Consider the following 12537-nt stretch of genomic DNA (forward strand, 5'->3'; position numbering starts at 1 on the left):
AATGAAATTTAACATCCCTAGACTACATCAACGTAATTACAACAATGCAAAATTTCCTTAACGTTGACAGCGTGTTGGCTGGTGTAACTCACACTGAGGGGCCAGAAGAACATGCAATCAGGTACACAGACTAAGTGGGTGTCCGTTTAAAAAAACCTCCTTCAGCCAGTTGCTTTTCTTTTGACACCTCTCCCTTCCAGCCCCATACAGTCAAACGGACATTCACTGATATGCAACTTACACTGTGTATCACCTCTGATTTTGTGCCCGTTCCCGCTACGTCCGGTATCATTGCTACTATCCACATACATTCTTCATCATTTTTACATGAGTGCAAGTGAAAATAACCCAGCTCAGCCACTATGGAGCTACTTCTGGAGAAGAGCAATGAAGCTTTATTAATTTTTCTATAGCTCTGGAGTTAGGAAGGGAAATGTATCCCTACGGTTTGTACAGGAGTAAGATGAATAACTCCACTCCTGTCATTAAACCACAAAAAATGAGAAGTACTATAACCAAGAGCAAAATAGAGCCCTAAATGAAGTCGATGAACACACACGAGCAGATACATTTAAAAAAGGGATGAGGAAGCAATACTTTTTGCCTATATAAGGGCTGGTCTTATTTTCAGAGCTGAGGAAAACTGTAGTCACTGCTACATATATTACACTGTTAGAGGATGCCATTTTCATACCCTTCTTAGCATAGTGTGAGGTTCCGTGGTGCTGTAAAGACAGACTTGGGGAAGGGAGGGCGGGGGGGGGGAGGGATTTCTAACTATCCCTAGCTCATGTGCTCCTTAGCTGTAACACTTGAATCTGTTTTTCAGCCTATCTTTTGTAAGAAATAAAAATCCATGAGATTTAGCTTCAGTCCTGAAATGTCACAAACCTAAAGTAAAATTCAACATTACAGCACAATAAGAAGCATGCAATATCATCATGCCATACTCCAGTGCCTCAGATACCAGAATCAAGATCTATGCTATTTTTAAAGCAGTATGTTAAAGGATAATGGGGAGAGACCCACAAATCCATGGGTATTCACCTTATATCCATGGGTATTCGCACTCGTGGATATGGATGAGGATACCCATGGCTCATTTTTGCAGATACAAAATTTGTATCTAGAACCCTGCAAATTTGTGGATATCCACTTTATCTCTGTGGAATCCCACAGATGTGAATGCAGATATCCACGGCTCATTTTTGTGAATATGGTTGCGAATGCAGATACACATTTTTTGTCTGCGCCAGGCTCTAACAATGGGAAGTGTTAGACAATTTGATACAGCAAACTGAAAGGCTTTCATGACCAAACAATAAACTTTGGCCTCTTTCGATGAGCTTTGGCAATCTTTTACAAGTAAACTGATTTAAAGTCTCTTAAAAAAAAAAAAAAAAAAAAAAGACAGACATGATGGAACAAAATCCAAAAGCTGGATTGTCTTCTGGAGACAATATTCAAGTGCCTATTGAAGCACAAGGCTACATATTCTTCATACAAAGCCTAACATTATGTACAGTGCCACAAAGCTAATACACAACTAATACAGCATACACACTGTGTGTGTAGAAACTTAGGGCAAGCAAAATAAACCAGTCACAATTGTCACATTCTATGTAAATGACCTTGCTACAGAAACAAACAATGGAAATAAAATTAGAAAAAAGAGATTCTTTATGAAGCGTACTTAAAACACAATATCAACCTTAACAGTATGCTGTGCCCACTGTGAGAAAATACAGGATGGGGCTAGTTTGAAAAAAGAGGCATAATGGACTATACTGAAGTAGAATAGGCACAGTAGACCACAGGGTCAATAAAATGTTCTTTGCAACTGGTTCTCACAATTCCAGCAACTAAGAACCTTAAAATCTATTAAAGTATTGTCACAGCTTTGCCAGGGAGAAAGCCAAACTGGATCCGTGAAATTCCAAGACACATTCTCCAGCTGCAGTCCAACACACTGACGGGAACTAAAGGAATGAATGCCTTACTATGTTCCCTGCAAACCACCACAATAGGAAGGTCAGAGGGAACATCAGACCAATTTTTATGTTAACAGGCTTTGTGTCACAGCTAAAAAGTCCATTTGCTTGAGTCCCCAATAACTCATTTATATTTTAGAGCATCTGGCCTCTCAGGCTAAGTGAGAACAACAAACGACCTCAAAAGGCACACAATTTATAATGTAAATCCACAGCCACTCATAAGGAAGCTATATGTACTTTCATTATACAGTGGCTTGGCCCCCTAGAAACCTATTCTTTAAAGGCATTATACTTCACGTTCTACTCCCACACGTTTGTCTTGGGACAAATATACAAGTCAAACAAGGTCAGGATTTTGGTTTAGCAGGAAAGGCCGGGAAGTTTTAAAGAGATATTGCCCATTTCCCTTTCCCATAAATAATAGATCAATTGACTTTCTCTTGAGAGGAGGGAGGTGTCCCTGATACAGCTGCTATCTGGATAGTGCTACCTTTTCAAATTCATGTCAATTCTACCCTGTGCCCCAGCAGGTACGTTGGGAATATTAACCCACAGAATAGTGGAGAATTTCAACAACAGAAAACCTTCGCTCATTGCTGGCAAATCCCAGAGCATAATACAGCTTCCCTCTCCCCACCAGCCAGCATGCCACGGCTCAGCCTGAAGTAAAGAGCAGAACCTAGCAGTGAGGGCCAAGGTGGCAGGAGATGTGGGTACAGCCAGTTCAGGCTCACTGCAGTCCCAGTAAAGCCCTGACTCACAGATGTCCATACATCTTCTTAGCCACTGCAGCACCTTCTAGTGTCGTCTTTATCCCTGGCAGAGGTAACCAGCACCCAGGCAACAAGCAGTATCCTCTCTAAGGAAAAGCATGAACAGCACTGGGTTTTATTGACTTGCAGCTCTTCTGAGGTCCTTTTCAGGATCGCTGTTGTCACCGCCAATAAATCATGCTTGTGGAGAAGGAAGTACAAAAATATACAGGAGGGATTTCAAAACTGATAAGAATGCAACAAAGCACTAGAGGCCTTTAAATGAAACACAAGAGACATAGCTGAGAGTCAGAGCAGGCATTCCTGATCACTGGAGACCCTTTCCCAGATTCCATTCATGACAAGCGCCACTAAAAGTATCCCAGCAGTCAGCATACATGAAGTCCGCATGCCACTGCTCACAGTGAAGTCATGCTGAAAAGCTACATAACTTGCCTTTTTTTTTTTTTTGGTTTAAATCTGGCACCTAGACACTTCATCCTTCAGCAAATATTCATTCTGCCAGACAAATCAATCCATGAAAAGCCTTACCACTATATCCAACAGCTGTGGAGCACAATATGAAGCATATTTTACGTGCATCTAATGACTGTACTCAAATAAGAGGATGACTGGAAATCAGTTACCATTAGGGATGTTAGCTATGGTATAACTGAATAGTCATGTAACGGCATAAAATATTATCTGTTGCATGACTGTTCAATCAGACCCAGAGTTGGGGCTGGCAGCAAGTGAGCTCCAGCCCCATTGCTGGGGAGCTCCCTGACGCCCCACGCCGCTGCCTCTGATACAAGTGGGAGCTGGTCTAGGAGGGGAGCCAGTTTAAAAACCAAGTCCCCTCATGGACCCACTGCCTGTTGCCGCCTCTGATCAGGTGCAGCAGAGCAGTGTGGCAGCAGCCCCTTTCTGTGGGGGATCCAAGCAGAGGCTGCTCCTTTTAAGCTGCCTCTCCATCATCCCTACTTCCCACATGCCAGATTCAGGAAGTGTGCCAGGGCATATTGTGTCTGCATTCTCTCCTGTGGCCAGCCAAAGTGGCACGACATCATGGGCCATATCCTCCTAGGTCATGAAGTCCAGCCTGAGAGACTGCGTACACCACTGAGGCAATCCTGGAGGCAGAGTTTGGGACAGGCAGCATTTCTACTGCCTTTTTCTAATTCACTGTACAGTACTCTAATACACCTACGTTATGACATGGCCAACCCAGGCCATTTTCCACTGCATCAGCAGCGTTTCCACACTCAGCATGGCTGCCAACCATGGTACTTCATTGATGGTGATTTTGTCAGATCATATGCTTACTATGTTAACCACGTAATACAAAAGAGAACAAGTTGAACTCAGCATGCTGGTTTGGGGGTGAAGTGTTTGTGCACACCTTGGTTCAAATACAGGTTGAAGCTCTCTAGTCCAGCAACATCCTTCGATCGGCATGATTTTAGTTAGCTGGGTGGCCACTTATAGTGGGTGTGGCAAAGTTTCCTGAAGTCCCTTAAAGTTTGTTTACAGCCACCAGTCCTGGCTCTTGGTGTTCTGTGCTGTTATTTAGCTCTGATTTACTCCTCAATATCTTCCAAGAGCCCAGAAAGTAGTGGAAGCATTGGTAATACTGCTAAAAAATATTGACCTCCCATGGTCTGGCAAATTCTCAGTTCCAGCACTACTCAAGTCCTCAGGATGCCGGACTAGAGAAGTTCAACCTGCATAGTCATTTTAAGAGTGGAGGGGCTGAAAAAGCTAAACTTCCCACCTTAACTTAAATATTTCCTTATCAAATAGCTAGGGTCAGTTCTTGGGTCCCCACTACTGGGGGGAGAGATACAGGTGAGGTATTTGGGAGGGACCCTAGACATAATTTAAAAACCAATATCCTTCTAGGAGTCACAGGGCTAATTACACCTCTGGAAAATCTTGGAATTCAAGAGTTTAAAAAAGTAAAACATGGATGTATCAGTATTTTGCTGCACCTTATAGACTAACAGATTTATTGGCGCATAAGCTTTCATGGGCAAAGACCCACTTCGTCAGACGCATGTCTACCTTATCTCTAATACAAGTGGGTTTTTTTTTCCTAAAAAGTGGGTCTTTGCAAAAGCTACGAGGAGTCCTGTGGCACCTTATAGACTAACAGATTTATTGGAGTATAAGCTCTCGTGGGAAAAACCCACTTTTTAGGGAAAAAAAAAAAAAACACTTGTATGCGCCAATAAATCTGTTAGTCTATAAGGTGCCACAGGACTCCTCGTAGCTTTTGCAGATTCAGACTACACAGCTACCCCTCTGATACTTGACAGTATTTTGCTATGATTTATCATTTATCTAAGGGAGGAAGACTCTTCATAGTATATGTATTTTGGCCTTTCCGACAATAATTTGAGTGCCCTTAAAGATCATCTGTCTGGATAATAACTAGCAGTTGAAAGTCAGTGCTGTCACACAGGTCTGGTAGCTGCTCCAAGAAAGCCACTATTTGTACAGTCTCCTTCGTACACCCAATTAAATTACAGCATGCCAGTTAGCTGTAGAGCAGTGGTGGGAAACCTTTTTAGGGTCAGGAGCCACTAACCCGCAGGAAAAAAGAAAATCAATCATGGGCTGCACACGTGAGAAGCAAAAAATAACCTTAACTGCGGCCCCCAACTGAGAAGGAGAAAGACACTCTCCACATTTCCCTCATACACCAGACCCTGGAGGGCCCAGGCTAGTAGATTTTGTGTGCTCCAGCCCCGCAATGGAGCAGCGGGGATGGGGGTCTGAAGCACCAGCGCAGGCTCCCCAATGCTGGGGGAACTTTGGGGGGGGGGGCCAGATCCAGGCAAGCCAGCTGCCGCATCCAGCCCCCAGGCCTGAGGTTCCCCACCCCCGCTGAGTAAGAACAATAATAACTACAAATTACCTTTGTTATCACAATGGACTAGGTGGGACTCTTGTTTTGGCATGGCAAAGATACATGCCATACTGCCGTGCTACACCAAACAGTGTCATTCAGAAAGTCAAAAGGGCTGAGAAACTAAAAATCGGATACTAACAGACAACCAATCCCACTGTGATTGAACCTGGTGATGTTCTAAGCAAAGAGTTCCCAGCCATACTAGCAGTGGTTTCCATCACTTCACTCTGACTTATCACTAAGGATATTGGTACAAGACTTCAGAGTAATTTTTATATTCACTTACTCCAGCCAGGTAGTTAAGCATGTACCTAATTTTAAGTACATGAAGTGTCTCATTTCACTGGGACTACATAGATGCTTAAAGATAGGTATGAGATAAAGCATCAGGTCCATAATGAAGAACAGAGGTCATGCTGGTTAATAAAGCAAAGCAACAACTGTCCCTTAAAAGATAATGCACGAAACTATGGACGTAGTTGCTCTCCCCAAGTGCACTCTGTAAGAAAGCTTAAAATGTCTTCACTGAGGCTAATTAAAAATTCACTAACAAGAAACTTAAATGGGCAGTTACCATGGCTTCCAGAACTTCCAAGTTCAAGACCCCAAACAGGAGATAACCAGGAGATGCCCCTTTAAGGTAATTTCCACAGTACACACAAACAGAATTAACTCTGCCCCTTCACTGTCAGATGGCTCAGTATCCCCACCTTTCCAAGCTGTCCTCTCATGGAAATTGATGGAAGGGTCACACAATCAAAAAGCTATCTAAATGAAGTTAATGTAACTCTCCCCCAGGAATGCAAGAGCAACTTACCGTTATAGTATCTAAAGTACCTTGTGGCAACTAAACCTCACCACTTAATCAAGCAGAGGGTACACCAATAACCTCAAGGGATCAACACTTGAGACTGCTGCAGTATTTCCACCAATGAAATCTATGCTCTACTGGGGATGTTAAATGACATTTAATCAGCTAATAGACTAGTCGACAGAATTTCCATTGTCGATTAGGTGATGGGGGCGACGGGGAACTGCAGAGCCACAGCAGGGTCGGGGAGCTAACCCTGCTGTGGCTCTGCCTTTTAAGTGTATTAAGAGCTGCCAGGGTACAGCACAGCAGGGTGGGAGACCAAGCACGAGCAGGGAGTCCCTGGCTCATGCCCAGTCCCCCTCTATACTTCTGCCTCCCCTTCCTTCCCGCCCCAATGTGGAGATGGTGCTAGGGGGGAACCAGCTCTTAAACCTGCTCCCTCCTCACTTTCTGCCGGTCTCTGATAGATGCAGGGGGAGGGGGAATGACTAGTTGAGTCACTAGTCAACTAACCAATAAGTTTATGCTCTACTACTGACAAATGTATCTCTGCTCTTAACTTATACCCAAATCAAATGCATTGATTAGTTGTCCTTTGAACTCTTGCCAAATACTGTTTTTGTCTCACACACTGATAAATAATGTCTAGAAGCCGCTTGAACCGAAGCACTCTGAAGCTGGTTTTCCATTTCATTTTTTTTCTACTGAAGTGCCTCATACAGCTGCATTGCTTTAATATAATGGATCCAACATTTAACAGCTCTAGATATAATCATAAATGTAAGATACAGATTAATTTTTGCACAGCCAAATGTAATACATGGAAGCTACCGAAACTATCAGATAAACCTGATGAAGTTCAGAGATAAGCATTCAGTGATGCCAAATGTCATATTTTTATTAAAAATCTCACAATACTGGATATTTTTACTTCAAGCCCCAGCTCTTGGAGAACATTTTTAAGAGGTTTCTAAGCTAACATGGTTGAGGAATTAAAAAACCCTTTGAAAACATAATCAAAGGGCACCCTAAAGATTCAAAAACTAGAAGGCAAACCATTTTTTTAAAATCCTAAATTAAGGGCCTGCCTCATGCTTTTTGAATACAGGCAGTCCTCGGGTTACGTACAAGATAGGGACTATAGGTTTGTTCTTAAGTTGAATTTATATGTAAGTCGGAACTGGCTCCAGATTCAGCTGCTGCCACTGAAACTGACCAGGGGCTGACTACAGGAAGCCGGAGGCAGAGTTGCTCTGCCCCCAGATTCCTGGAATCAGCCTGATCCGTTTCAACAGCTGCTGAATCTGGAGCCTGGGACAGAGCAGCTGGGGCGCTGCCCAGTAGGTTCCCACAGGACCAACCCGGCAGCACCCCAGCTGCTCTACCCGAGGCGTCCTGCAACAAAAGCCTGGTCTGGAACCCCGCCAGCAGACCAGGGGGACAGGAGCAAAGCCACCCAGGCGGCGGGGGTCCCGCTGCCTGGGCGGCTTTGCTCCCGGGCAAACGGGGCGAGAAAAGCCCCGGGGCGAGAAAAGCCCCGTTCGTAAGTGTGGATCCGACATAAAGTCGGGGACTGCCTGTATTTTGAGCTGCCAGTAATAAGTATTGCTGATAATAGTAAACACAGTGGCTGTGTCTAGACTGGCAAGTTTTTCCGCAAAATCAAATGATTTTGCGGAAAAACTTGCCAGTTGTCTACACTGGCCGCTTGAATTTCCGCAAGAACACTGACGATCTCATGTAAGATCGTCAGTGTTCTTGCAGAAATACTGTGCTGCTCCCGTTCAGGCAAAAGCCCTCTTGCGCAAATCATTTGCACAAGAGGGCCAATGTAAACAGCACAGTACTGTTTTCCGCAAAAAAAGCCCCGATCACGAAAATGGCAATCGGGGCTTTTTTGCAGAAAACCGCGTCTAGATTTGCCACAGACGCTTTTCTGCAAAAAGTGCTTTTGCAGAAAAGCATCCTGCCAATCTAGACGTGCGATGCAAAATCGCATCTAGACAGGCCATGGATGCTTTTGCGCAAAAGCACTTTTTGTGCAAAAGCATCCGTGCTAATCTAGATGCTCTTTTGCGGAAATACTTTTCCGTTAAAAGTATTTCTGCAAAATCATGCCAGTCTAGACGCAGCCAGTGTGAAGAAGAGATACAAAGAAACAGTATTCTAGTTCATCAAATAAGGAAAAAATTCCCCAAACTCCCCTTGGTATCACTTTGCTGATATTACTAAAAGAAAAAGATCCACCCAGGCTATAAAATGTTCAATTTCCCAACTCCTGTGTTATCTTAAAACAATGAAAACAAACAAGAAAAGCTGTAGGATTTAAAACAAAGTGTTTTGACAGAAGTCAATTACATGTTTTAACAGGTGTGAAATAAAAATCTCAATGTTTGTAATTCCATTAGAACATAAACTCACACTAGATACAGAGCAGTAAGTATAAATGCTTCCAGGAACCTTCTATTGTCACAGATGGAGACTTCAAAAAGACAGTTTCCAGATGTGTTCATCGAAACTACACAAGGGCAAATAGCTCAACATCTTCCCAAATGGCCACAGGAAGGAGCACCATGACCCAAAACCTATGTGTATCTAGGTCAGGGGTGGGGAATAATTTTAGATGAGGGGCCACCCCAAGAATTTGGGAAGTGGTCAAGGGCTGCCCTCTTCCATATTAATGGAGGAGGTGCAGGGTCCAGGTTGGGTGCAGAAGAGAGTTTGCAGTAAGGGACTGGGGTGCAGGAAAGGGTGTAGGGTCTGGGAGGGATTTTGGATGAAGGAGGCAGTTGTGATCTGGATTAGGGTGCAGGAGGGTATGGAGGGGTTTGGACTGTGACCTTGGGCAGGAAATGGTTGAGACGTGGGGCAGGAGACTGGGGTGCAGGATCTGGGAGAGGATACGGGGTAGAAGGGGGACAGGATTTGGGTTATATGGGGTAGGGGGCAAAGGGTTGGGGTGTCAGAGGCAGGCTCTGGCTGGGAAACTTACCTGCTTGACTCCCAGCAAGCAGCCTTCTCAAGCAGACCCTGCCTGCCCCAACCCTGCACTGGCTGTAGTTTTTCAACAGTTATGAGCCTGACAAGGGGGAAGAGGGAGAGCGCTTCTCAATCAACAAGCAACCAACCGATGGGATTCTGCTGGGAACAGAAGCAGCGTGAGAAGGCTCGCAACTGTTCAAACAAAGCCCAGCAGCAGTTTCTCTCAGCAGCATGCAGGGGGCAAGTAAGGAATCTGCTTGAGACTCCCAACTGCGTCTGAGGGCCGGATCTAGCAGCGTGGTGGGCCAGATCCAGCCCATGGAGGGTATTTTGCCTAGGCCTGTGTACAAATAACTAGAACCAGGAGATCAACCGGCAACAAGTCACCTTGCAGAAGTTGCTCCTCAAAGTTGGATCATGCAACAAGTCACCTTGCAGAAGTTGCTCCTCAAAGTGCAAGACATGCTACATCCAATCCTTGAGCTACTGCTTTAGAGCAAGGTTTACTAAGTGACAAAAATAGTCTTCAAAACATAGCTAATGCCCATCTTGTGAACAGACCAGTGCTAGGGATTTCACACCACCGCTGGGCAAAGCTCAATCTCAGACATGGTGCATTCACAACTCCCCCTTTTGCTATTGTGCCATTTGAAGACGTAGATCAGATACTTGTGGTTATATCCCTTGGCAATGCCCTTTCCACGGCTACTGAACAGGTAAGACATTTAGAGTCACGCTCTTGACTTGAAGGTCTACATAATAACAATTGCCTTTCCCTGCAAAGGAAAAGAGGTGCTCTTATTTAGCTGCTAGCACTCAAGAAAACCCTCATGTAGCCAAGATAGTTGTAGTTTTCACACTTCTTAGAAGGTGAGATAAAACCTAAGCTCCCCCAGATGCCACACACAACACATACATCTCCAACTAAGTCCTCTTCTCAGCCCTCCAGGGATGCAAGAGTTCAACCGTTTAAACAGTTAACCGATAACCGTCAGCTTACCGGTTTCTGTTTCAGTTTGACTCTTTCCTCCTGTCATGCACCAGCTTATACTACACCGCCTGCATCACAACCAGCTCCCTGGAGCAGGACCGGCAGCCAGGAGCTGGTGCACACCAGGAGCCGGCTTATACTATAACCGGCCTGCCACACGGGGCAGGCTGATGCAACCCCAACCCCAGCTACGCAGGCTAGCTTAGTGAGACTTCATCCCCGGACATGCAACTGCAGGCAGTTGGGGGCCCCAGCTTTGTCGAACTTCATCCAGGCAGGCTGGCTGGAACCCCCCACCCAGTTGTGCATAAGCAACCCAGGCCAGACAGCCAGTCAACTGGGTAAATGTAGAATGTAGCTATTTTAATCGTTTAACTAGTTAACTAATTAAATGATTATTTACATCCCTACAGCCCACCTTAGCTAAGATCCCTACAGAAAACTGCTTTCTTCCTTGGAGTTAGTAGAGATAGGTGTGTTTTGGGTAGGCAGGTCTGAAAACACACATGACTCTCCATAAAGTACTAGACATCTCTTTTTTAATGCTTCCTCATACATTTTACACCAAGAAAACAAAAAATTCAGTTGATCTAGGAAATGGAAGTGTCTTCAATGTAGAAACTAAAATCTGCCATTACAATGTGGAATTTTTCTACTTAAAAGGTCAAAATCTTCACACAACCTTCACTATGGACTCAATGGGACACCTTTATAACCTTCAATAGAAAATCATGACAAGACTCCAGAATTATATTAATTTCTCACAGGAAAAATGCGCTGAAAAACATAGAACTCTCAGGAAGAATTTTCATTTAGAAGCCAGGAAATAGGTTTAAAATTAAATAGCTGTTTAAAATCTCCAAGAGATAAGCTATAAAGTGGTAACTAACTCTGGGTTTTGTCTAACTACCACCCACTATTACAACTCCAGCAGAGAGCCCTAGAACAGGCCAAGTATACAACTCCACTAATGCTCTAGATTTGGCCCAATCTGTGCTGGCAGTGATGAGAGACGATGCTATAATGCTTAATGTAGACAAGTATTTACAATGAAAAGGGTCAGTGTAGACATTTATTTACTTGTACAGTAGTGATAAGATCTGTCTGTAGTCAGTATTTCATCCTTCCTCTATTCCCCCAACTGGGAGCAGTAAACCTCTGCATAAGGAGACAGTAAATCAAATTATTAAAAATCAACTTTAAAAAAGCATAGAACAGAACTTTCAAAAACTACATTCTTAAAGCATGCACTGTATTAATGAAAGGTTTTTTATTCCTGTTTATAAACAATAGCTATAGAAAATATAAACAGGACAAAGTAGGTTCTCTCACAATGCGGGGCATACTGCCAAAAATACATACACCAAATACATAAACATCTAAAAGCAAACAGCCATGTCCATCTGAGAAATATTATGTGTTTTTTTAAACGTATGTGTGCGCCCTAATAGCAGCATTCAATACATTTTTAAATTATGTATTACGTTAGATGTGTGTTACAGTGAGATCTGCATTTAAAATGATTAGGTTTGATGTGTTCAAAGAGATTTTGTAATGCAGTTCACCAAGGTCACATTAAATTAGCTAAAGCCAACCACTCAGGGCTTAATTGCCTGCACTGTTTCACAAATGTGAAAAACAACAGAGCTGATCTAATGGATTCTATTTCAGGAGGTAGTCTGCTATTTCTGCAATTCTAGATTGCAATTTTTCTTGGGCTGCGGACTTCTTACAATTGCCAAGTGCACTGCTCTTCCTTTGAATTCACAATTCTGAATTCACAATCTCAAAACAGAGCTGAATGAATGAGTTTTAATCAAGGATTAAACTCCAATAGGAAATCATACACGCTATTTCCCTCAATTTACACTCTTACAAATGTAATGAGGGAAACAGCCTTAAGATGACTCCTGAAATAACACTTCAGCTGTTATAATGCGATATAATACAGAACATCTTGGGAAATTAGATGTTGAGGGATTCATCTTTTGTTCTGTCTTTTTAAATCATCATATGATTCACCACAGTCCTGCAGTTATCTGATCTTGACTGAGATCTGTTGGCCCTGGACAAAATAAGGGAGTTCCACA

At 43.5% G+C, this 12537-nt stretch overlaps 1 protein-coding gene across 3 annotated transcripts in view; it reads right to left on the reverse strand.

The window, feature by feature from the left end:
• Positions 1 to 12537, reverse strand: part of BICD2 (BICD cargo adaptor 2) — a 151785-nt gene that overhangs the window by 121397 nt on the left and 17851 nt on the right. Inside the window, exon 1 of one of the 3 annotated variants that reach the window (XM_006129728.5) lies at positions 2756 to 3130. The exons of the other annotated variants lie outside the window; for them this stretch is intronic. The gene's annotated coding sequence lies outside the window, so the exon portion shown is untranslated. Of the gene's footprint in view, positions 1 to 2755; positions 3131 to 12537 lie in introns of those variants that run through there. 3 annotated transcript variants of the gene reach the window in all.

Source organism: Pelodiscus sinensis, chromosome 11, assembly GCF_052426305.1.
Source record: "Pelodiscus sinensis isolate ZL-2025 chromosome 11, ASM5242630v1, whole genome shotgun sequence".
In the NCBI taxonomy this organism is placed as follows: domain Eukaryota; kingdom Metazoa; phylum Chordata; order Testudines; family Trionychidae; genus Pelodiscus; species Pelodiscus sinensis.